This window comes from Rhinatrema bivittatum, chromosome 4 (genome assembly GCF_901001135.1).
Source record: "Rhinatrema bivittatum chromosome 4, aRhiBiv1.1, whole genome shotgun sequence".
Lineage (NCBI taxonomy): Eukaryota > Metazoa > Chordata > Amphibia > Gymnophiona > Rhinatrematidae > Rhinatrema > Rhinatrema bivittatum.
Genome location: NC_042618.1, coordinates 421,075,261 through 421,098,004, shown reverse-complemented (window position 1 = coordinate 421,098,004; position 22,744 = coordinate 421,075,261).

The following is a 22,744-nucleotide window of genomic DNA, read 5'->3' as shown; positions in this document are numbered from 1 at the left end:
CCATGAGTGGGATGGGCTCTGCTCACAGCCCCACATGGCTGATCTTTGCTGCCCCTAATGGTTGGCGCCCTAGGCGATTGCCTAGTTCACCTAGGGAATGTGCCGGCCCTAGTGAGGGTAGGACCACTGCAGGGCCTGTGAATGCAAGCTCGCTTATAGGCCTCATGCTGACTTCCCCACTAATGCTGCTATTGGTGCCGGAAGGGCACAGCAATTTGAGGCACTGTGACCCCAACTGACGCCTTTGCGACTCCACAGTTTGGGAAGCCCTGCTCTAGCATTCAGTTGGCCTCAGTGATGAAACCCAACCTGACCATGATCCCATTGTATTGCAAAAACTAGTAAAGCATGGAAAAAGAAAACACAAATGGAAATTATTTTTCATTAGCGTGCACGTCTCATTCATATAAAAGGGCAATTTTCCCTCTCACTGTCCCACTGGCAACTATTTTTAAACTCTCACTGATAAAAGTAGATTTAACCTGAAAGTACAAGAACGAATCACATGTAAGCTAACTATGAGACATGTATTCAATGGACATTATAGGACATGATTCAAATAGATATTGTATGAAATTATGTTACCGGTTATCTATTGGCATCTCTGTTAAAGTATTAACATTTGTTTTGCCTATTTGTGCCAGCCTGTAAACCGTTATGATGGTAAATAACTTAATGACGGTATAGAAAAGATTTAAATAAAAATAAATAAACAAACATGAAAATAGTTAATGAACTTTGAAGTAAGCAGTATGCCTTTCTGGAGAGGGCACTTGTGGCCATTAATGCCTCTTCATAAATTCACATTTCATAGTTCTTAATAGAAGATGAGGTGAGAGGAGGAGGAAGATGTATCAATCTCCTATTAATCTGCAGCATTGGATCAACTTACATTGGGTGATCTTAGAATCCTCACTGGGTCTCAGTCCCAAGGGTTCTTTCTGTGGGTGCTAATATGCGTCATTTCTCTTTTTTTTTTTTTAAATTTTAGGAACAAAAGGTGCACATTTTGCTATAGCTACAACCCCTCTTCTTAAAATTTCTTCTCTGGCCTTATTATTTGTGCTATGGTCATTCTTCACATGCATCAATTTAAATACCCACCAGGGATCCTAATGAGGACCAAAACAGTGGGAGAATATTTCAGATTCTAAAAACACTATCTACCATCTACTCACAAATGAAACTCAGTCAGAAAACCGTAGATTCTAATCATTTTTACCTCATTTCCTCCAATGGATTAATGAATGCATTAAATTTCTGATAGGCAGAAAAGTTCAGGAGTTATGAAAAAGAAATCAACTATCTTCTTTTGTCAGGGTCAAATAAGAGGTTACAAATTTTGTTGTGGCATTTGAAAAGAAAACCTTTACCGTTCAATAAGCAGATGTGAATAATTGTGACAATTCTTAAGGCTTGCATTGGAGATGATGCTGAATGCCCAGCAATGTAAACAGAGTGTCAGCTGCTAAAAGTTTATCGTAAATACTTCTGCATTATTCCAATCTCCAAACTTGCTTTGTGTAGAGATGCTTGAACAAGAGAACAAACACTTCAAATGAGACAACACCATCAGCATATAGTTTGACAAAAAATGTCCCAAGTCACGTCATTAACCTAACAGATGTGCTGCTGAACTGCCTGACATGTCATTTTTCAGCTGTCTTTCAACAAATGATCCATAGGAAAACAATTTTTCTCATTCCATGGAAAGTTGATTAATTTTAGAAAGAGAAAGTATGGGCTACTTGTTTCTTCCTGAGCCAGGCATGGATGCTTCTTACTGTACCATAGGAGTTGCTGAAGTCCAGATCATGTAGCACTGAGGAGGTACTCTATATAGCACCATACCATTTAGAAGTCAGTACATTGCAGTACAAGTTCACAATTCAGTTTCTCTCAAACAAGGGTGAAATGCTTTCTATTTGAGTTTCACTGTACATTTCAGCAGTTAGGCTGTTAGCTATCTATTCCACGCATTATAAAAAGGTGGAAGGAAGGCCAAACAATTATCAGCATGATTAAAAGGCGAGGTGAAAGAGGCTATTTTAGCCAAAAAAATGTCCTTCAAAAATTGGAAGGATCCATCTGAAGAAAATAGGAAAAAGTATAAGCATTGTCAAGTTAAATATAAAATATTGATAAGACAGGCTAAGAGAGAATTTGAAATGAAGTTGGCCACAGAGGCAAAAACTCATAATAAAAACTTTTTAAAATATATCCAAAGCACAAAACTTGCGAGGGAGTCAGTTGGACTGTTAGATAATCAAGGGAATAAAAGGTCTCTTAGAGAAGATAAGGCCATTGCGAAAAGACTAAATTAATTCTTTGCTTCCATGATTACTAATGAGGATGTTGGGGAGATATCAGTTCTGGAGATGGCTTTCAAGGGTGATGATTTGGATGAACTGAGCCAAATCATAGTGAACCTGGAAGATGTAGTAGGCCAGATTGACAAACTAAAGAGTAGGAAATCACCTGGACCAGACTGTATACACCCCAGGGCTCTGAAAGAACTAAAAAATGAAATTTCAGATCTATTAGTAAAAATTTGTAACCTATCATTAAAATCATTCATTGTACCTGAAGGCTGGAGAGGCTCGATATTTAAAAAGGGCTCCCGGGGTGATCCGGGAAAGTATAGACTGGTGAGCCTGACTTCAGTGCCAGGAAAAATAGTGGAAACTATTCTAAAGAACAAACTCACAGAACATATAGAAAGACATTGTTTAATGGAACAAAGTCAGCATGGATTTACCCAAGGGAAGTCTTGCCTCACAAACCTGTTACTTTTTTTTTGAAGGGGTTAATAAACTTGGATAAAGGTGGACCAATAGAGGTAGTGTATTTGGATTTTCAGAAGGCATTTGACAAAGTCCCTCATGAAAGGTTTCTAAGAAAATTAAAAAGTCATGGGATAGGGCCTCGGCTACTGGCTCCCATGACAGACAATGTCCTTTCGTGGATTGCAAACTGCTAAAAAGACAGGAAACAGAGAGTAGGATTAAATGGTCAGTTTCCTCAGTGGAGAAAGGTAAACAGTGAAATACCTCAGGGATCTGTACTTGGACCGGTGCTTTTCAATATATTTATAAATAATCTGGAAGGGGATATGACGTGATCAAATTTGCAGATGACACAAAATTATTCAGATTAGTTAAATCACATGCAGATCGTGATTAACTGCAGGCGGACCTTGTGAGACTAGAAGATTGGGCGTCCAAATGGCAGATGAAATTAATGTGGACAAGTGCAAGGTGATGCATATAGGGAAAAATAACCCTTGCTGTAGTTACACAATGTTAGGTTCCATATTAGGAGTAACCACACAGGAAAAAGATCTAGGTGTCATAGTGGATAATACATTGAAATTGTCAGCTCAGTGTGCTGTGACAGTCAAAAAAGCAAACAGAATGATGGGAATTATTAGGAAGGAAATGGTTAATAAAATGGAAAATGTCATAATGCCTCTTTATCACTCCATGGAGAGACCACATCTAGAGTACTGTGTACAATTCTGGTCGCCGCATCTCAAAAAAGATATAGTTGCTAGGGATGTGAATCGTTTTTCGACGATTAAAATTATCGTCCGATAATTTTAATATCGTCTTAAACCGTTATGGAACACAATACAATAGAGATTCTAACGATTTATCGTTATAAATCGTTAGAATCGTGAGCCGGCACACTAAAACCCCCTAAAACCCACCCCGACCCTTTAAATTAAATCCCCCACCCTCCCGAACCCCCCCCCAAATGACTTAAATAACCTGGGTGTCCAGCGGCGGTCCGGAACGGGCTCCTGCTATTGAATCTTGTTGTCTTCAAAATGGCGCCGAAAAATGGCGGCGGCCATAGACCAACACGATTCCACGGCAGGAGGTCCTTCTGGACCCCCGCTGGACTTTTGGCAAGTCTTGTGGGGGTCAGGAGGCCCCCCCCAAGCTGACCAAAAGTTCCTGGAGGTCCAGCGGGGGTCAGGGAGCGATTTCCCCGCCGCGAATCGTTTTCCGTACGGAAAATGGCGCCGGCAGGAGATCGACTGCAGGAGGTCGTTCAGCGAGGGTTCCGGCGCCTCGCTGAACGACCTCCTGCAGTCGATCTCCTGCCGGCGCCATTTTCCGTACGGAAAACGATTCGCGGCGGGAAATCGCTCCCTGACCCCGCTGGACCTCCAGGAACTTTTGGCCAGCTTGGGGGGGGCCTCCTGACCCCACAAGACTTGCCAAAAGTCCAGCGGGGGTCCGGAAGGACCTCCTGCCGTGGAATCGTGTTGGTCTATGGCCGCCGCCATTTTTCGGCGCCATTTTGGAAAATGGCGCCGGCTGAAGACAACAAGATTCAATAGCAGGAGCCCGTTCCGGACCGCTGCCGTTCCGGACCGCCGCTGGACACCCAGGTTATTTAAGTCATTTGGGGGGGGTTCGGGAGGGTGGGGGATTTAATTTAAAGGGTTGGGGTGGGTTTTAGGGGGTTTTAATGTGCCGGCTCACGATTTTACGATTTTTCACGATATTTTACCCCCCCAAACGGCAACAATACGATTCCCTCCCCCTCCCAGCCGAAATCGATCGTTAAGACGATCGAGGACACGATTCACATCTCTAATAGTTGCAGTGGAGAAGATACAGAGAAGAGCAACCAAAATGTTACAGGGGATGGAACAGCTCCCCTATGAGGAAATGCTAAAAAGGTTAGGCTTTTAAGCTTGGAGAAGAGACGGCTGAGGTGGAATATGATAGAGGTCTATAAAATCATGAGAGGATTACATTGGGTAAATGTGAATTGGTTATTTACTCTTTCAGATAATAGAAGCATTAGGGAGCATTATATGAAGTTAGCAAGTAGCACATTTAAAACAAATCTGAGAACATTCTTTTTCATCCAATGCACAATTAAGCTCTGGAATTCATTGCCAGAGGATATGGTTAGGCCAGTTCATGTACCTGGGTTTAAAAAAAGGTTTGGATAAGTTACTGGAGGAAAAATCTATATAAACCACTATTAATCAAGTTGACTTAGGGAATAGCCACTGCTGTTACTGGCATTAGTAGCATGGGATATATTTAATATTTGGGGTACTTGCCAGGTACTTGTAACCTGGATTGGCCACTCTTGGAAACAGGATGCTGGGCTTCATGGACCCTCATTCTGAACCAGTATGGCATGTTCTTATAGAGAAGGATAACCAGCTGGCTTCATGTCACAAGGGTCAGATTAAGTCAATTCTGATTTTATTCCACAACATGTTTGAACATGTTGTTCTGTTTTTCCTGGGAAATAAGAACTACATCCTCATGAATGCCATGGGGTAAAATCAGGACTGGCTCAGTCTGTCCCTTTTCCATAGGATCGCCCAACTCAATGGAATGCATTACAGACTCAGCTGAGGTCAAACTAGAGGTCTGAGCCAGATATTGTATTGACTTCCCTTTGTCTACACTGCACAGTGTTGCCTTCTATATATCAGTTACAGAGGAGACCGATTTTATACATAAACTCTGCCTTCCCTGTAACTACTATAGAGAAATTTGAAGAAGGGAACTCTGCGGACCAGAAAGCTCACATACAATAATGTTTCTGTATTATTTCTTTTGTTAATCCAATAAGGTACAGTATATCACAATCCCCAAAGCCTTCAATTATTCCTGAAACCAATATGGCAGCAAGCTTCCCTGATGGTCATTCTTATTAAAGCTTGGCATTGAAATTGGAATCCTCCTTATTTCCTCTGCTTTCTGAAATGTAGAAGGTTTCCATAAAAGTATCAAAAGGAAGCAAGTTCCACAGAATGAAAAGTTCAAGGACAGGAGATTGTGATATGAAGCTGAAGAGAGGGGAAGCTCAGGAGAGGCGGGGGAATATGAGAATATATTTTTCACTGAGATGCTGGTGGAAAGGACTTGAAGCAAAGGTTACAGGTGTCAAAACTGTGGCAGAATTCAAGCATGCATGGGATGGGCACAAAGAGATCCCTTAATGGTAGAGGGAAGGAGAAGACCACAGATCAAGCATGACCTTTGACAGCACAGTAGTACAAATGAGCAGACTGGGTGGACCAAGCAGGTCCATTTCTGCCAACGTCTTCTATGATTCTAGGTACATTTGTTACCTAAGAAACTCTACTCTGCTGCTTCCTGAAGTCATTCTTTGCTTAATGCAAATGGACAGGGAGACTAATAACTGCTATATCCCAGTACATTTATGCCGCAGCTAGATTTCACAGTAATAGCACCACACTGTCTTAATCAGCTAACTGCAGTATGGGCCACGGGAGAAACGTACAACTCCACATCAAAAGCATGGGGTTCCCAATACTCTCTTTTAGAGCTTAATGCAAGGACATAGGATTTGCTAATTACACAATGGGGCTGCAGAACAATTGCCTGGTTGGCACCTAATTGGGACTATGAGCTTTATTATTGGTAGTTTACACAGGTACCAATCACAGTTCTATTGATGCAAGATTTTCCAGCTTTCGTATGTAATAACTTCAAGAGCCAGAAGCACTGACAAAGTTCTCTCTTAGATGTGACTTGCAGGATACTGTATTTTAATACCCTGGAAGGATAATTGTTGGGGGGGGGGGGTTTCATTTTCTAATGACTTATCTGAAGGAAATGTGCCATAGTGAGAGCAATGGAACCTGAAAAATCCCCTTTATCAACAGAACATATACAGTACAGTCAGCAGCACAACAAAATTCTCCTACATGCCACCTCACTTATGGCTTTTAACCCTTCTAAGGAGGGTGATGTAAGAGTCTAGTTTAAATATGCATTCAAATATTTACCTCTCTGCTGCTCCACTGGCAGTCAACAAAAGTTCCAACCAGTACCAATTAAAGCAGTAAAATTAGTAATGTGCACATCCAGTGGGTACTGATCAAAGACCACCAATGTACATCACTTGCCTGATCACTATCAGTCTGGATTAGAATTGACCTAATGATCTAGAGGTGAAAAGCTCCATTTGCTCATGTACTGAGTCATCTGTTCTTCCCAATCACTGTCAATTAGGTTCCATATGCTACGGTATCTACAGCTATATTTCTGTCCGTTATCTAGAACTAGTAGTAGATGCACATCTTTATGTGTGTGGGCAGCAATCCACGTTTTTCTGTAACATAGATTCTGAAAGTAGTTGCTATGACTAAGAGAAAGCACTCAAATTGATGAATTATTTGTGCGAGAGAAACTGTACTTCATTAAGGGATATTAAGGGATAGAAACGTGTCTCAAGAGGGGAGAGGAGAGAGAATATCACTCTTAAATGCTCTTTTGCTCCACAGGGATGCAAGCCTAAGTCTATATAGCCAATGTGTAGCCATATATATCTATATAGAAATTATATGTATTTGCTGTGCCCTTCACACTCATGGAGCACAGAAGCAGTACTCTGTTACCTAACCCAGGAATGGAGAACAACATTTCTATCAAAAAATGCACTGTCTATTAAAAGAAAAAAAAAAAAAGACCAGGTAGTCAGCTAATAAGATTATGAACTCTTAAAGGGCAATGCACAGGTTATAAAAACATAGCTTTTCTGTTTATTGAAAAGTGTATTTTAGAAGCCATTTCTATACAACTGTAATACTATTTCAGATCCTCACTTCTTAGACTCCTACAGTTACACTGACTCCAGCACCATAGTAAAATGTGATAGAAGAAGAGGAGGATATTGTCAGATACTTATTGGTCTTGTTTAAAACTCCCCATGTCATCTCATCTACATTTGTTTTCCAGAACGAATGTTGCAGAGTACTGCTGGAAAAAAAAAAAAACAACCAAAAATGAACAGTTCCAATAATGCTAAAAAAGGGGTTTTGTTTTTTGGTTTTGTTTTTATAGAATGACAATTCTATTCTTATCTGGAAGGGAAAGGAAGGACTGGCTGTTCCATATCCTGTGTATTAGTAAACAGTAAAGTCTTGCCTAAGACCAATAGTTTCTCCTCATTTCCATGTTCCTGCCTCTTGGACAGACTACTGGATGATGATATGCCTGAATGTGCTAAGACAGCCTGAATCAAAGCCTTCCCCAAGGGGGCAGGTCCTGATGGATTTAACAGCAGGTGGAAAGAGCTGCATATAGATAACTTATTTTTTGGAGATTTATTTTAAAAAGTCTCTTGGATTTGAATATCCCCACTGTTCATCCAGCCAGGATTTAGCAGCCAGCAAGCCAAGAGTTGGAAATGGTAAACAAATATGGAATTAGCCTTCTAGACCTTAGTGACAATTTTTTTTTTATCTTGAGGCAGATGAGGTCAATATTGAAACCTAGGGTAAATATTTAAGTATCTGCATAAGCAAGATAAGAGATTTGATTTTGCCTAATGGTACAATGTGGACCCTGCCTTGTATAATAAATTTAAAAACGACAATATAATACCATTTCATTTGCTTGACTATTTCACACTAATGTACCCCTAAAATGTTTCACTTTCAGAAAGAAAAGGATTAAATATGGTATCAGAAAATATATGAGAAATGGGTCAGAAAAAGAAATTCAATTATAACATCAATGACTTAACAGGTAAATTAACCCCCTAAACACCCAACATTGTTTCAAAGGTTTTACCTACATAGGCAGAGAATGGAAGGAAATCATTAACAATTCAAGTCCTAAGTCTCAATTGGTCAACAATTCATGAACAATGGTCTACACGCTCACTGGCAAAAAATCCATTGGGTAACAAAGAGAATAAAATCTGCATGTGTGTTTACTTGTGTGATCTTTTGGAATAACTTGGCAAATTCCACTGAATGTTTGCAAAATGTACAGGATGCTTGTTGCAGCTATTTCTGTAAGAGCAGGATATAATGGTTACGGCGACCAGTGGCCCATGGCTGTTCTATAAATACAAACTGGGAAGCTTCCAGAATGCACCATAAATTCAGCCTAAACTAGCCCAAGCCACACTGAGGAAGTAAATATTTCAGGGCACTTCCAGCAGCTGGCTAAAGGCAGTAACTTTTAACTTACAGATTCTAGTACAAAGCAAACTCCAAAGTATTGTTATTTTCAGTTTTGGTGTCATTTCCTGCTAAGAAACTAGAAAATTCAAATCTCAGAAAGCTTGAAGAATGATTATTTTGCACCTTTTAGGGTTTAGGTGTTTTAGCTATTGAAGCAGTTTTGGGGTAAACCAATTGGCTATGTGGATAGGGAAGATGAATAGGGATTGACAGATATCTCAGGAGGCAGCCTCTCTCTGACTCTGTTAATACTGAGGTCGTACACACAGTACTGTGTAAACTAGAAAAATGCATACAAATAATGATGCAGGGCTTGTATGGGACATCAATTCAAATTCAACAAGGACGGTGCATCCTTTCACATTCTTTCAAATGAGTTTGAAATATGTTACATTTGAGTTTCAAAGGTAGTTCAGTAAATGCACGTGAAAACCCAAATAAAGTGCACTACAGCTATTCATGAGGTCAGGATTCTATGTTTGGGGCCAGATGTACTAAAATATTCTTCCTACTTTGTCTCTATGGGGACAAATCTGGCTCTTGGTGTCCCTGCATAACAAGTGGTTATTTCTCGTCCATCATACCCATGAAGATGGTTAAAAATAGAATAAAAGAGGAGATAGCGAAGGGTTAACAGAAATGACTGAGGATAGCATTGTAGGCATTACATGCTTGTTTTTATGTTGCTCAGGGTCGGTATTTGCATAAAGTGCAGACATTGCTGATAGGGCTGCTGCTGTTTCAAACCCTTTCTAATCAAGAAAACACAGCTTTGTTCCACTAGCCCAGCCACCAGATTTTTTATCCTTTCCTATCTCACTTTCACTAATCACAGACTCTCTTTTTGATGGAAAGGTCATTGGTACCAATGTACTAGGAAGGGTAAGAATGGCCAGGGAAAGAAAAGGAGAAAATAACAGCTTACATCTGAAAGAATAGCAGGGTAATTCAAGGTCCCAGGGCCCTGCTTCCCAGAGAGGGATACTGAAGTCTTGTATGTTTTTCACAATTGACACAGGAGCTGCGATTTTACCATTTTCTAAGTCTTTTCATGGTTGAAAAAGAATAGTACAGGGATTCCTCTTTTTTGCTTTTTTTTTTTTTTTTATCTTAGAGAAATTCATCATACTGCTTGCTTGGTGGAGGGCATAATTCCCTCTAAGCTGAGCGCTACGAGCAATTGCTCATACATTTTTGAGTGTTGCTTGAACATAATTTTTTGCTGCTTTTCTTGATGTGTATATTACATGAATGCACTCTGACCGCACCCATTTAGCCATATGTTGTTACCACAATAAAGAATTGCAGGCCTTAATGGTAGTGGCGGACTTAGACATTGTTGCTGATACGGAAACTTGGTTCACGGAGTCTCATGATTGGGATACGGCTATCCCATGCTATATCTTGCTAAGGAAGGATAGAGAGGACAGAAAAAGGAGTAGCTCTTCATGTCAAAAACAACATCCAAGCAACTGAAATGCAAAGGACATGGTGTAGGGAAGAATCATTATGGGCTGTCCTAAAAAAAAAAGAAGATGGCGCTTCCATTTACACTGTTGTGGTCTACAGGCCTTCGACTCAAACAAAAAAACTGGACAGTGATCTGATCAAAGATATCCAAAAGGGGGAAAAGGCGAAGTGTTGTTCATTGGAGATTTTAATCTGTCGGATGTGGATTGGAGTAGATCTTCTGCGGAATCTACAAGAAATAGAGAGATAGTGGATGCCCTTTAAAGGGCTCTGCTCAAACAAATGGTAATGGAACCCAAGGATACTCGACCTGGTACTCACTAATGGGATAATGTCTTTAATGTCCGGGTAGGTGCTCACCTGGACACCAGTGATCATCAGAGAGTATGGTTTCATATAGAAAATAGGATTCAGAGAAGTTTGACGAAGATCCAGGTTTTGAATTTCAAAAATATGGACTTTGACACAATGGGAATGAATTTGGAGGAAGAACTATAAGACTGCTGAGAAAATGGGTGAGGTGGAACAACAGAGGGCCAAATTTAAAGGAGCTATTACAAGGCCACAAATCTCTAAGGTAGAAAAGTAAACCAAAGTAAGAGGAAAAGAAAACTGATCCGGTTCTCAAGTTGGTGGCTGAAAAACATAAAGGCAAAAAGAACAGCTTTCAAGAAAGACAAAGGATCCCAAAAAGAGGAAGACGAGGAATAATACTTAGTGAAAGTGAAGAAGACAAAGAAAGAAATCAGGAAAGCAAAAGGTCAGGTGGAACAAAGGATTGCTAAAGAGGTAAAGTGAGGTGACAAAACATTTTTCATATATATCAAAGAAAGGAGGACGGCCCCAAGGTGGTATAGTGTGAAATTGAAAGGTGACAAAGAGCAATGTGCAGAGAAAGATGAGGAAATAGCAGAAATATTAAACAAATACTTCAGCCGGTGTTCACTAAAGAAGACCCTGGAGATGGACCATTGCTGGTTTACAAAACCATGGATGCAGTGGGGTGGATGCAACCCTGTTTTACAGAAGACAAGGTATGGGAAGAGCTAGAAAAAACTGAAAATGGACAAGGCCATGGGCCGGTTGAGGTACATCCCAGGATATTAAAGGAGCTCAGAGACGAGCTGATAGGTCTGCTAAAAGACTTATTCAATAGATCCCTGGAAACGGGAGAGGTGCCTCAAAATTGGAGAACAGCTGTAATGGTCCCACTTCACAAGAGTGGGTAGCAGAGAGGAGGCTGGAATCTAAAGGCCGGTTAGCCTCACCTCAGTGGTGGGAAAATTAATGGAGACTCTGCTGAAGGAAAGGGTAGTGAACTATCTTCAATCTGGTGGGTTGCTGGACCCAAGGCAGCATGGATCCACCAGGAGAAGGTCCTGTCAGATAAATCTGATTGACTTTTTTTTATTGGATGACTAAAGAATTGGATCAAGGAAGAGTACTCCATGTGATTTACTTGGATTTCAGCAAAGCTTTTGATATGGTCCCACAAAGAGGCTTGTAAATAAAATAAGAAGCTTGGGAGTGGGTGCCAAAGTGGTGGAATGGATTACAAACTGGTTGACTGACAGGAGACAGTGTGTAATGGTAAATGGAACCTATTCTGAAGAGAAAATGGTGTTAAGTGGAGTGCCACAGGGATCGGTTTTGGGACCAGTTCTATTCAATATCTTTGTGAGAGATATTGCAGAAAGGTTAGAAGGTAAATGAGTAAAGAGAATCAAAAGTGACTTAAGAAAGCTTGAAGAGTAGTCAAAGACTTAACAGCTGGGATTCAATGCCAAGAAGTACAGAGTCATGCATTTGGGGTGTGGTAATCCAAAAGAGATGCGGGGTAAATGGCTAATGTGCAGGGAGAGGGACCTTGGTGTAATAGTTTCTGGCAATCTGAAGGTGGCAAAGCAATGTGACAAGGTGATAGCTAAAGCCAGAAGAATGCTGGGCTGCACAGAGAGAGGAATAACCAGCAGGAAAAAAGAGGTGATAATGCCCTTGTACAAATCCTTGGTGAGGCCTCTCCTGGAGTGCTGAGTTCAGCTCTGGAGCCCATATCTCTTAAAGGATAAGGAGAGGACGGAGTTGGTCCAGAGAAGAGCAACCAAAATGATGTAGGGTCTGTTTCAGAAGTCTTATGAGGAGAGGCTGAAGGATCTAAATATATATATATCCTGGAAGAGAGGAGGTGCAGGGGAAACATGATACAAATCTTCAGATACCTGAAAGATTTTAATGATGCACGATATTTGAAACTGTTCCATTGGAAAGGAAACTGTAGAAATGAAATTCCAGGGAGGATGACTCAGAACCAACATCAGGAAATATTTTTTCACAGAGAGGGTGGTGGATTCCTGGAATGCCCTTCCAGAAGAGACAGTGAGGACAAAAATAGTAAATGAATTAAAAAGGGCATAGGATAAACACTGTGGACCTCTAAAGATTAGAGGATGGAAATGAAGACAAGCATGCATAGGGTGGAGGTTATTACCCTTAACAGAAGACACGGGGCTTACTACCCTTAACCAAGTAGCCTGATATTTGTGGCACAACTGCAACATCACTCTCTGCTTTGATGGCAGGGGGGATTCAGACAACAGCCAATGCTAGGCTCCAATTTCTACAGTCCGGGATACTGAGTGATATGCAGACTTTAGGGATAATTCATGGGACTGCTTCTACGGTCAAGTCCAAAAAGAACACATTCAAGCAGCATTGTCTAAGATATCGTGAAGGCTGCTCACCCTGTAAAAAAGAATTTTGTTAAGGGTTTGACACTTGCTTGGTTTAGATTGTAAATATTGCTAGCCTTAATATAAGTCTTTGGGGTAACTTGCACAGAGCAGTACTCTGCCCTCAGTGAAGACATGGGGGTAGTCAGCATGGAGCATTTTCTACTGTAAGAAACTTCCTGGGCAGACAGGATGGACCATCTGGTCTTTTTCTGCTGTCATTACTATGTTACTATGGTCGCTCACATGCTTATTTTCTTTGTGCTATATACAGGAATGTAACACTATTACTGGCGCTCAAAAATTGTTGGTTTACAAAAATTGTTGCTCACACGAAAAAAAAATGTGCACACACCTAGACATTCCTTGGAGGAAGCATTGATGGAGGGGTTAAGTAGAGGCACATGGCACCAAATCTGTGACCAGTGCATGGCAAAGAGTAGAGACGTGATTGTGAAGAAGGTAGAAACTATGCACTTACCAGAATGTTCTGCATTATAAGTGCTCAACCTGGTCAGTTCAGCAAACACTTCTTATTCTGATCATCACAAATGGAGCCTTAAGGGCCTAATTCCAAAATAACTTTTCCCAGTCTATGCTTATGTAAAAAAAATAAATAATAAGGGGTAGATTTTTTTTTAATGTGCGCGCACTACCCGGCACGCACACATGGACGCACAATTTTATAACATGCAAGTGCCAGTGTGCACATGTTATAAAATCGGCGGCGGGTCGATTATGTCCATACTTTGTCCATATTCGCGCAGCGACGCATCGGGGCCTTCCCCAATTCCCTCCCAGTCATTCCAATTAAGGAGCAGACTGGGAAGGAACTTTCCTACTCCCTACCCTAGCCTCCCTTCCCCTTCCACTATCCTACCCACCCCCTATCCCTATCCTAGGCCCCCCACCACCACCACCATTTTGTTACCTTTTTTTTTTGCTCTCTCTCTGGGCTTAGCTATCCTCTGAATGAGGAGGGTTATAAAATAGCTTCCTTAGGATTACATCTGCCCATCAAGTTCAAGTGCATTTTTTAATAGTTTAATTTGTGGTGCAGAGTTTCAAATAAAATCATCAAATGCAGTCGATTAAACTCATTAAGTCCTTAAGGACTGCCTGTGTACAGAACAGTTATCAGATTCCAAGACATGAGAATTAATTAGGCCTCTGTTATCCTTTATCTGGATTAGTGAGCCAGGCCCAAAGGCCTGGCGTTTTCCTGTGAATCCACAGGATCATAATCTCCTTACTAACTCTAGCAGGGCAATCAAGCCTAAGGAGATTTCTTCAACATTTTGAAAAGATCAAACAACACAGAACAGTTTTTGATTTTTTTTGAACTCACCAATCTCATGAATAAACTAGAGCTCTGCATGGCAATGCTACAAAAGCCAGGCAGCCAGAAAGTCAGAAATTAGGAGAACAATTTGTTTCCATTGTGGAATAAGGTAACCAGGTTGTTTTATATATGGTCCATTTTTTTCACTCCCAAACCAGGGAGGATGACTTTAATACATATTGAAGGTGTGCTGATGAATGCACGTAGATGGGTATGTACGCGTAATTGCATGTATTTTGTATCATCTGCGCAATTGTGCAATAGCTATCAGACCAGCTCTTGGGTGTTGGCCATACTTTGGCAATCAGATATTACCCTATCTACTGAATGTAATAACACCAAACTGCTCTGTATTGAGAGGATGCTTCCTTTCTCTCCTAAAAATACCTCATTAAATATCACTCTAGCAGTCAGGGTTGGCTACATTTTTTTTAAATAAACTATATTCTCTAGGCAAAGGCCAAATGTTACAAAAAACGGGTTTCTCCCATTAGGTGCATTTGGCAACCTGTTTATTATATTGCATCCCAATCTAAGCAGATGTAGCCAGAATTGAATTTTTTGGGGGGGAACCCAAGGTTAACATCGGTGAGCAGTAGGCATACAGGTCTAGGCCCTACTAGTTGTACTCTTATTGATAAATGATGCCTTAGAGTGCACCTGATAATGTTTTCTAAGTAGTCTTGTTAGGTGCACCGGCCGCCGGTGGCTGCGTCCGGCCCCCCCCTTACCTCCTCCTCCAGCGCCAGGAACTCCGCTGGGACCCGTGCGGCTGCGAGGAGATGCCTCTGCCGCATGCCACCTGCCCCATCTGCTCTCGCAGCCTCCGCCGCCAAAACTACGCTGCCCCCCGCGGCAGGAGGGCCGACCCCAGATCTCCTCTTCGCGGCGTGAAGCCACAGCCTGATGCCGCCAGCAGCTCCTTCCGGGCCGGGCCCTCCCTAGATGCACGGCCGGGCCCTCCCTAGATGCACGGCCGTGCCTCCTGCTGGCATTTAAAGGACCAGCGACGACAAATCGCAGCTCAGCCCCTGGATGACGTCAGGGGCCTGGGGACTATTTCAGGAAGCTTCCTCTTCCTGTCCCTTGACTTGGCATCGAATCTGCTTCGCTTCTGCGGAGTCGTCTGTGCTTCGTATGTGCCTTGGTTCCTGTTCTTGCCTTCTGAGTCCTGTTCCTGCTCCTGCTCCCATCCTTTGGTTCCTTTGGACGGGTCTTCTGACTACTGACTTTGGACTGGCTTTTGGTGACTCTTCTGGCTTCGACCTCGAACTGTCTCTCGGTGACTCTCTGGCTTGGACTTCGGACTGGCTATTGGTGATCCTCTGGCTTCTGACCCTGGACGGGCTATCGGCGACCCTCTGGCTTCTGATTTTTGGACTGGCTTTCAGTGACTCTCCCAGCTGTTACCCAACCATCTTCACAGGGGCCCATCTAAGACCAGCCGGCCCCCGCACACAAAGGCTCACCCCGTGGAAAACGGGGTTGGTATTGGAGAAGCTCCAGCCGGCACCTGCACCAGCCCAGCTTCACCTCCTAACAGTGTGACCTGCGGGGTTCACCCTCTCAGGTTGCACCAACCTCCCTCTCGGGCAAGGGGTCCACATTCTCATCTGTTAACCCTACAAGTCTGCAACAACCATCATGCATCAGTGACAGATTACACACTCACACAGGCTCTCACTCCTACAAGTACTCTCTCACACCCACACTCTCACACCCACATGCTCTCTTTCTCTCACACACACACAGGCTCTCCATTCCCATATGCTTTCTCTCTCTCTCATACACACGCACACACACACACACACGCATGCATTCCTCACATATATACACACATACAGCTTTCTCACGCCCATGCTCTCTCTCACACATACACACTGTCTATCAGGGTCTCTTCGACTCTTCCAGGCCTCCTCAGGATGAGTTCCACTGTGGCCCTGTGGCAGAGCTTCTTCTTCTCTGTGGTAGCCCAGCTGAGCAATTGGGTGGGTCTGAGTGCAAAGTGGGTGGGCCCCGGCCCACCCGTGGCTATGCCACTGCTACTAAGTAGTCTGAAACGCCAGTAAAGCCATGGTGCTATGAACAAAAGAAAAAAACCAGGAAGAGAGCACAGATACAGTGCAGCACCCATTATAGTGTTTTATTGCTTAATTAATAGCATGCACAAGTTGCTAATATATGTTGTTGAGGTATCTTGTCTTGCACGTGTCATATCTTGTAGTTTACGCTGGGAACACTGGTGAGAAACAGCATATTCAAGGAGTCAAATGCCAAAACAGGACAGTTAAGCTCTTCAAAGTGATATCTATTGGAATCTAATTTTGTTTTTAAGTGATATTTATCATACATGTACAAGAGGTATTGGAGCCTTCAGCTAATCAAGGAATCTGGATCAAAAAGCAGATGGACCTATAAAACAAACTGAACATCCTTTTCATATAAACTCACGGAAGATAAGCAGCACTAAAACTCTGGATGAAAGAATAATAGAGAAAATGAAGTTGTAAAAGGCTTGAGTGGAAACAATCTCCTCTGTGCTGAGACTCACTAACAGGCCGATACAGTACAGTGCACTCCGGCGGAGCGCACTGTTAACCCGCGATTGGACACGCGTTTCGACGCGCTAGCGTTACCCCTTATTCAGTAAGAGGTCGAAAACGTGCGTCCACCCTCCTGAACCTAATAGCGCCCGCAACATGCAAATGCATGTTGATGGCCCTATTAGGTACTCCCACGCGATTCAGAAAGGAAAATGTGCAGCCAAGCCGCACATTTTACTTTCAGAAATTAGCGCCTACCCAAAGGTAGGCGCTAATTTCTCCGGGCACCGGGAAAGTGCACCGGGCACCGGGAAAGTGCACAGAAAAGCAGTAAAGACTGCGATATTAAGTCGGAAGTCCTGAAAGTTACAAAAGTTAAAAAAAAAAAAAAAAGTGAAGTCGGCCCGCGGCTCGCGGGTTGAAAACCAGACATTCAATTTTGCCGGCATCCGTTTCTGAACCCGTGGTTGTCAGCGGGTTTGAGAACCGACGCCGGCAAAATTGAGCATCGGCTTTCAAACCCGCTGACAGCCGCTGCTCCTGTCCAAAAGAGGCGCTAGGGGACACTAGCGTGTCCCTAGCGCCTCTTTTTACCTCTTTATAATATTACCGCCGGCCCTAATTTGAATACTGAATCGCGCGCACAGGAGAGTGAACTGTGCGCGCGCCGGGAGAGCGGACTTTACTGTATCGGCCCGTAAGGTTTGGCGCACACCAGTACCAACTTCCTCATCGTATCCCACGGGCCAAATTTCAAGTACTGCTATTTCTGGAAATAAATTATTTTAGGCCAGAAGTACTTTCTAGAGTTTCTTATTTAATTTCTCCTTGGGTCTTCAACTTGTCAGTTGTCAATGATTCTCTCCGGTGTCCATAGGAGGTGATTTTAGGATGTTTATAGCCACAATTTCTATTGGTTCCATTCCCTTTATTTCCACTCTGCTCTCTCATTCTCTGGCTTCCCCTTTATTTTTCTGTTTTTCTCCTCTTTTGTCCTTTCCCTTCTTCTCATTTGCTGTCTACTTCTCTCTTCCTGTCTATGTGTCTCTGACGTTTCCTTTTAACCTCCTTCTAGATGATCTGGAGAAAGTAAACGGGGAAGCTGGCAAAGTTTGCAGGCGATAAGAAATTATTTTCTGGATACTCAGAACCAAAACTGATGAGGTACAAAGGATCTCACCAAGTCTAGTGAGCGGGCAATAAAGTGGCAGATGACTCGCAACATGGAAAAGTGTGAAGTAATGCACACGTTTTCTATGTTACATATGAATAAAAATCCAGACTTCTCCTACACAATGAGGGGCTCTAGTCTAAAAAAAAAAGTCATCCCAGTGCAGCAACAGTCAAAAAAGGCTAATGGGATGTCAGGAATTATAAAGAAAATTGATTTACAAAAAAAAAAAGGATGTCGTGCACCTGAAAACGTTACAGAAGAGGACAACTGAAATGATCAGGGGCTAGGGAGTAACTTGCACATGCACAGAAAACTAGAACTCTTCAGCCTGGAAAACAGACTGATGGGAATATGACAGAGGAATATAAAATCAAAGAAAGGGGTGGAGAAAGCAAATGGGCTACTAATACAAGGAGCAGTGGCACTCGACAGACTTAAAGCAAGCAAAGCGAAGGGCTTCACACAACATAGAGGCAACCATGCCATAGGATATAATGCAGACAAAACGCACCCTGGGTTCAAAAAGGAAAAGGCACATTATGGAAGACAGATCAGTAACAGCTGATTTAACATATTAGTCAGAAATGCTACCCCAGGTTCAATGCATCCACAGACCCAGAAACCATGAAATCCTTGAACCACTGCAGTACTGAGGGGTTAATTTATTATCTTTCAAAACAAATGCCATGTGCTATGAACAGAAAATTAGCATTCATCTAATGTAGGGTTGAGCAAGTTCTGATGCACTGCTTGCAACACATTTAGGCACTGTGTAGACTTATTCCATGACAATTTCTCTCATGCAATTCTTTGATTCGAAGAGTAGACCTTTCCTCCGGTCTTCTGCCTTTGCCAGATCTCCTCGTAAGAAACAGCATAATAACAGATTGCAAGCCATTGCTACCAGATGTCCAGATAGTATGATGCGCCACACGTCTCTCTGTTTTGTTCGGCTTGCTTCAAGCAATATGGCAGAGTGATAGCATCCAATTAGAATAAAAATGATAATAAAATAAAGGAAAGCTGGAAGTATTTGAAAGCCAGGCTTCTTCTTTGCTTTCAAGGACTGGATGAAAAAAAAAATGCAGCACTGGCCATGAGTTCCCTTCACCAGCATATTGACTTTGCTACGGTTACTTATGGTACATTACGGATGACAACCACAGATGTCAAAAGTCTTTTGCATTTACAGTGTATCTCATGTTTTGGCCTAGCAATCAAAATCAAACACTAAATGGGCATTTAAGAAGAAAAATTCAGTGATTGAAGTATCACGACACCAGGGAGATGTCTTTTTCAACCAAGTGTGACTTCAAATCCCAGAGGTCTTGTACGCTAATTGATCCCAGAGCTTATTGAGCCACTGTAAATGTGAACATTTAGCTCTCAGTCTTTTGAATAACCTTCTTTGTACAAAAGCATGGGTCCATATTTCAGGAAAGAATTGTGGACAATCCTGTTAAAAATTATTAGTGGGATCAAGGCTAGATTCTAATATTGGGAGTATGGCACAATGTATGCATTGCTTCCCAGCCTCAAAAAGGTACCACAGAAAGAAGAGGAATTGGTTACAATGTAGCACCATTCATAGACGCTGTATCCCACAGCCACCTCTAACATGGAAGCTGAAAAGTCAGTAGCTATGAAGTACCAGCAAATAACACCACCGTGGATATAGAAAAATCAAATTAAAGCCCTGAGATTTTAAGCATAGGTCATTAAGTGGTGAGCTGAAAGACAAAGTGCCGTTGATAAAGATGGGACAAGGAAATGGAACCTGTTCTGTGCTTTAACTGCTAGGCTCCATATCTATGAGATGAGGGATATGGGAAGACCAAGGATAAGCCTCATGATTTGCATCTGGATCTTTTGATGTGTAGTTAGTAAGAAAAAATATCTTTCCTCCTAAATTAGATTATGTAATCACTAGGCAAGGTCAGAAGATCAGTCTGTGGTCGATATAACCACACCAGCTGCCATCTTACGCTGTTTGGTGACCATGAATTTATTGCTTATATTTCAGAGATATGTATTCCCAATCAAAGATTCCAGGCAATTAAACATGGTAAAAATAACTTACTGGTCTGAAAAAAGCTCTGATGGTGTGTGCAAAGCAACCCATTTGGAGACACTACCCTGTGGGAGGTCTTCACCCAGATCCAGGATAAGACACACTGACAAATGTATGGACAACTGAAATGGGAGCCATTTATCTTGTTTTACCCATGTTGTGCCTGCACTGTGGATAAAATGAAGAATTTCAAGTGTTACCACTATGACAATATATCACAATCAGTGCACAATTTACTGGGTTTAAAGAGAAAAGAATGATAGGCTTCCAGGCACTTCGAAAGCTGCAAGGCTACTGAAGGAATCAAATCCATAACAGCACATACTTCTAAGATCTGGATTCTAGAATCAAGACAAGGAAATGACTTTCTTTTCAGTCAGCCTGACCTAGGATGAAAGGAGGCTTTGGGAGTCAAAAGGACCAAAGAATAGCGGTGACACCTGTGGCATAATGTATTTCACATAAAGGAGCCAAGAGGAAACAATGAGGCATCAAGGCAGAGCATCTATTTTCCACAAAGGTGAGAGAGGTGCATCATTTGAGAGGAGTGCAAAGTGCTAAATTTAGATCTAGGTCAATGCGACAAGGCAGTTTGTCCATTATGCAGCATCTCCCGAATGAGTACAAGCAAACCCGCCACCTTCCTGCCTTTACAGAACTGACATATCATCAGCGGCGTTTACTTTAGCTCCCATTCCTTTTAAGTTTCAGTCCACCTGTCTCAAAATCTCTTCTCCAAATAGGGTTACGCGGCCTGGGCTCCTACCATAAGACTTCCAGAGTATAAGATCCACATAGGATGTTTGGAGAAGAGCAGGGTAAAAATGGCATTGTGTTCTCTTGCAAAGAAAGTGTTACAGTTGGCAATCTGCTTTAGCATATCATTGCAACATATATTAATAAAACAGCAGTCTGTCGGTGTGTATTACTGTTATTCAGGATGTCTCAATACTGTGAGCCTTTCTAATGATGGTTCTGAGATAATTCACACTGTTTTGGAAGTCAAGGTTCAGTTGTTCAAGTCTTCCAGAGATGCCATAATCAACTGTTTGCTAAGATCCTCTGTAATTAGGCTTCAGTCCCTGAGCCCATATTCTCCTCATTATTTCCCTGTTATTTTTATTTTACCATTAATTGTTAACTGTGTTGGAAAGAGAAGTGATGAGTGAGGAATACCATGATGTTTCAGAAACAGAGGGATATTATTTTTCTGATAAATCACTGAAATAATAGACATCTGAGATGCTTATTCATCACATTGATATCTAAACTGCTTCATTTTAATTTAGATTTAAATTTTTTAGACATGAAAGAAAGAATGATTATTTTTATGATTGTGAGAACCATGCATTCTAATCCAGTTACTATAACTTCACGGTAAGTCATTGCAAAACCTTGACTGATCCATGTTCTCTGTATTAAAGATGACACCTAATAAAGGACACAGTTGCTAGTCCCCAAAACTTGCTCATTATTTGTCAGGTAGTGTTAGCAGTATCTTCCTATCAAAGGGACTTGTGTGTGACATGGACACAGGCTGAAAACGGGAACTCGATATTTTGATAACACACTTAAGTGCTTTCCGTTTAAGTAAGAAGATGGGAACCTCATTACCATATTGCATATTTTCACCTTACGCCAATGGAAATGTACCAGTATGGCATACGGTGGGCAGCAGCAGCACAATCATCACAGGTCTTAAATGTGATTTTAACTGCCAAATTAACCTTAACAAAATGTAAGGGCTGGAGTGGAAACCAAGATCAGAGGGTATATGTTATTCCTTTTTTCCTAACAGAATCTCCCCCGTCCCATTCTCCACCTCTTGCTCATTATTGATCTCGTTATGGTTGACTCTGCTGCTGGCTGCCTTGCTTCTTTTTACCCTTAAATGAATAAAAAATGTTCCTGTCTTTGCTTTTAGGCTCTTATCCCTGTATCTGATTTTAATGCATTCACAAGGAATTGATGAATGCCTCCTTAATGTCTCATGCTTGCCACCCTCAACTAAGCATTCTTGTAAATCAGATAAATATCTCAAGGATTCTTATCTTGCTAGAGCGGAGTTAATTGCACTGAATTAAAGTGCTATTGGTGGTGGTGGGGGGGGGGGGGAACTTAAATCTCTTGTTGTAACAGGTGCATCAACTGCACCCAAAACCCTCGACTTGGTAGCCTGAAGAGGCCTGGATACTCATCCTGTCTTTACTCAATGTGCTGAATTGGTATTTACATTATGAAAAGTTCCTGTTCTTGACTTGGGTCAGCTAATCTGAGGCACAACACTTTATTCAACTTTTTTTTTTTTTTAGTACTGTTACTGTAATATTTATAGGGATAAGAATTATATACTGTTTGAACTTGGAGGCACTCTCTTGCCTCTGCTCCGTTTACTGCTGGACAAATGACTTTGCTTTAATAGAATGATAAAACAA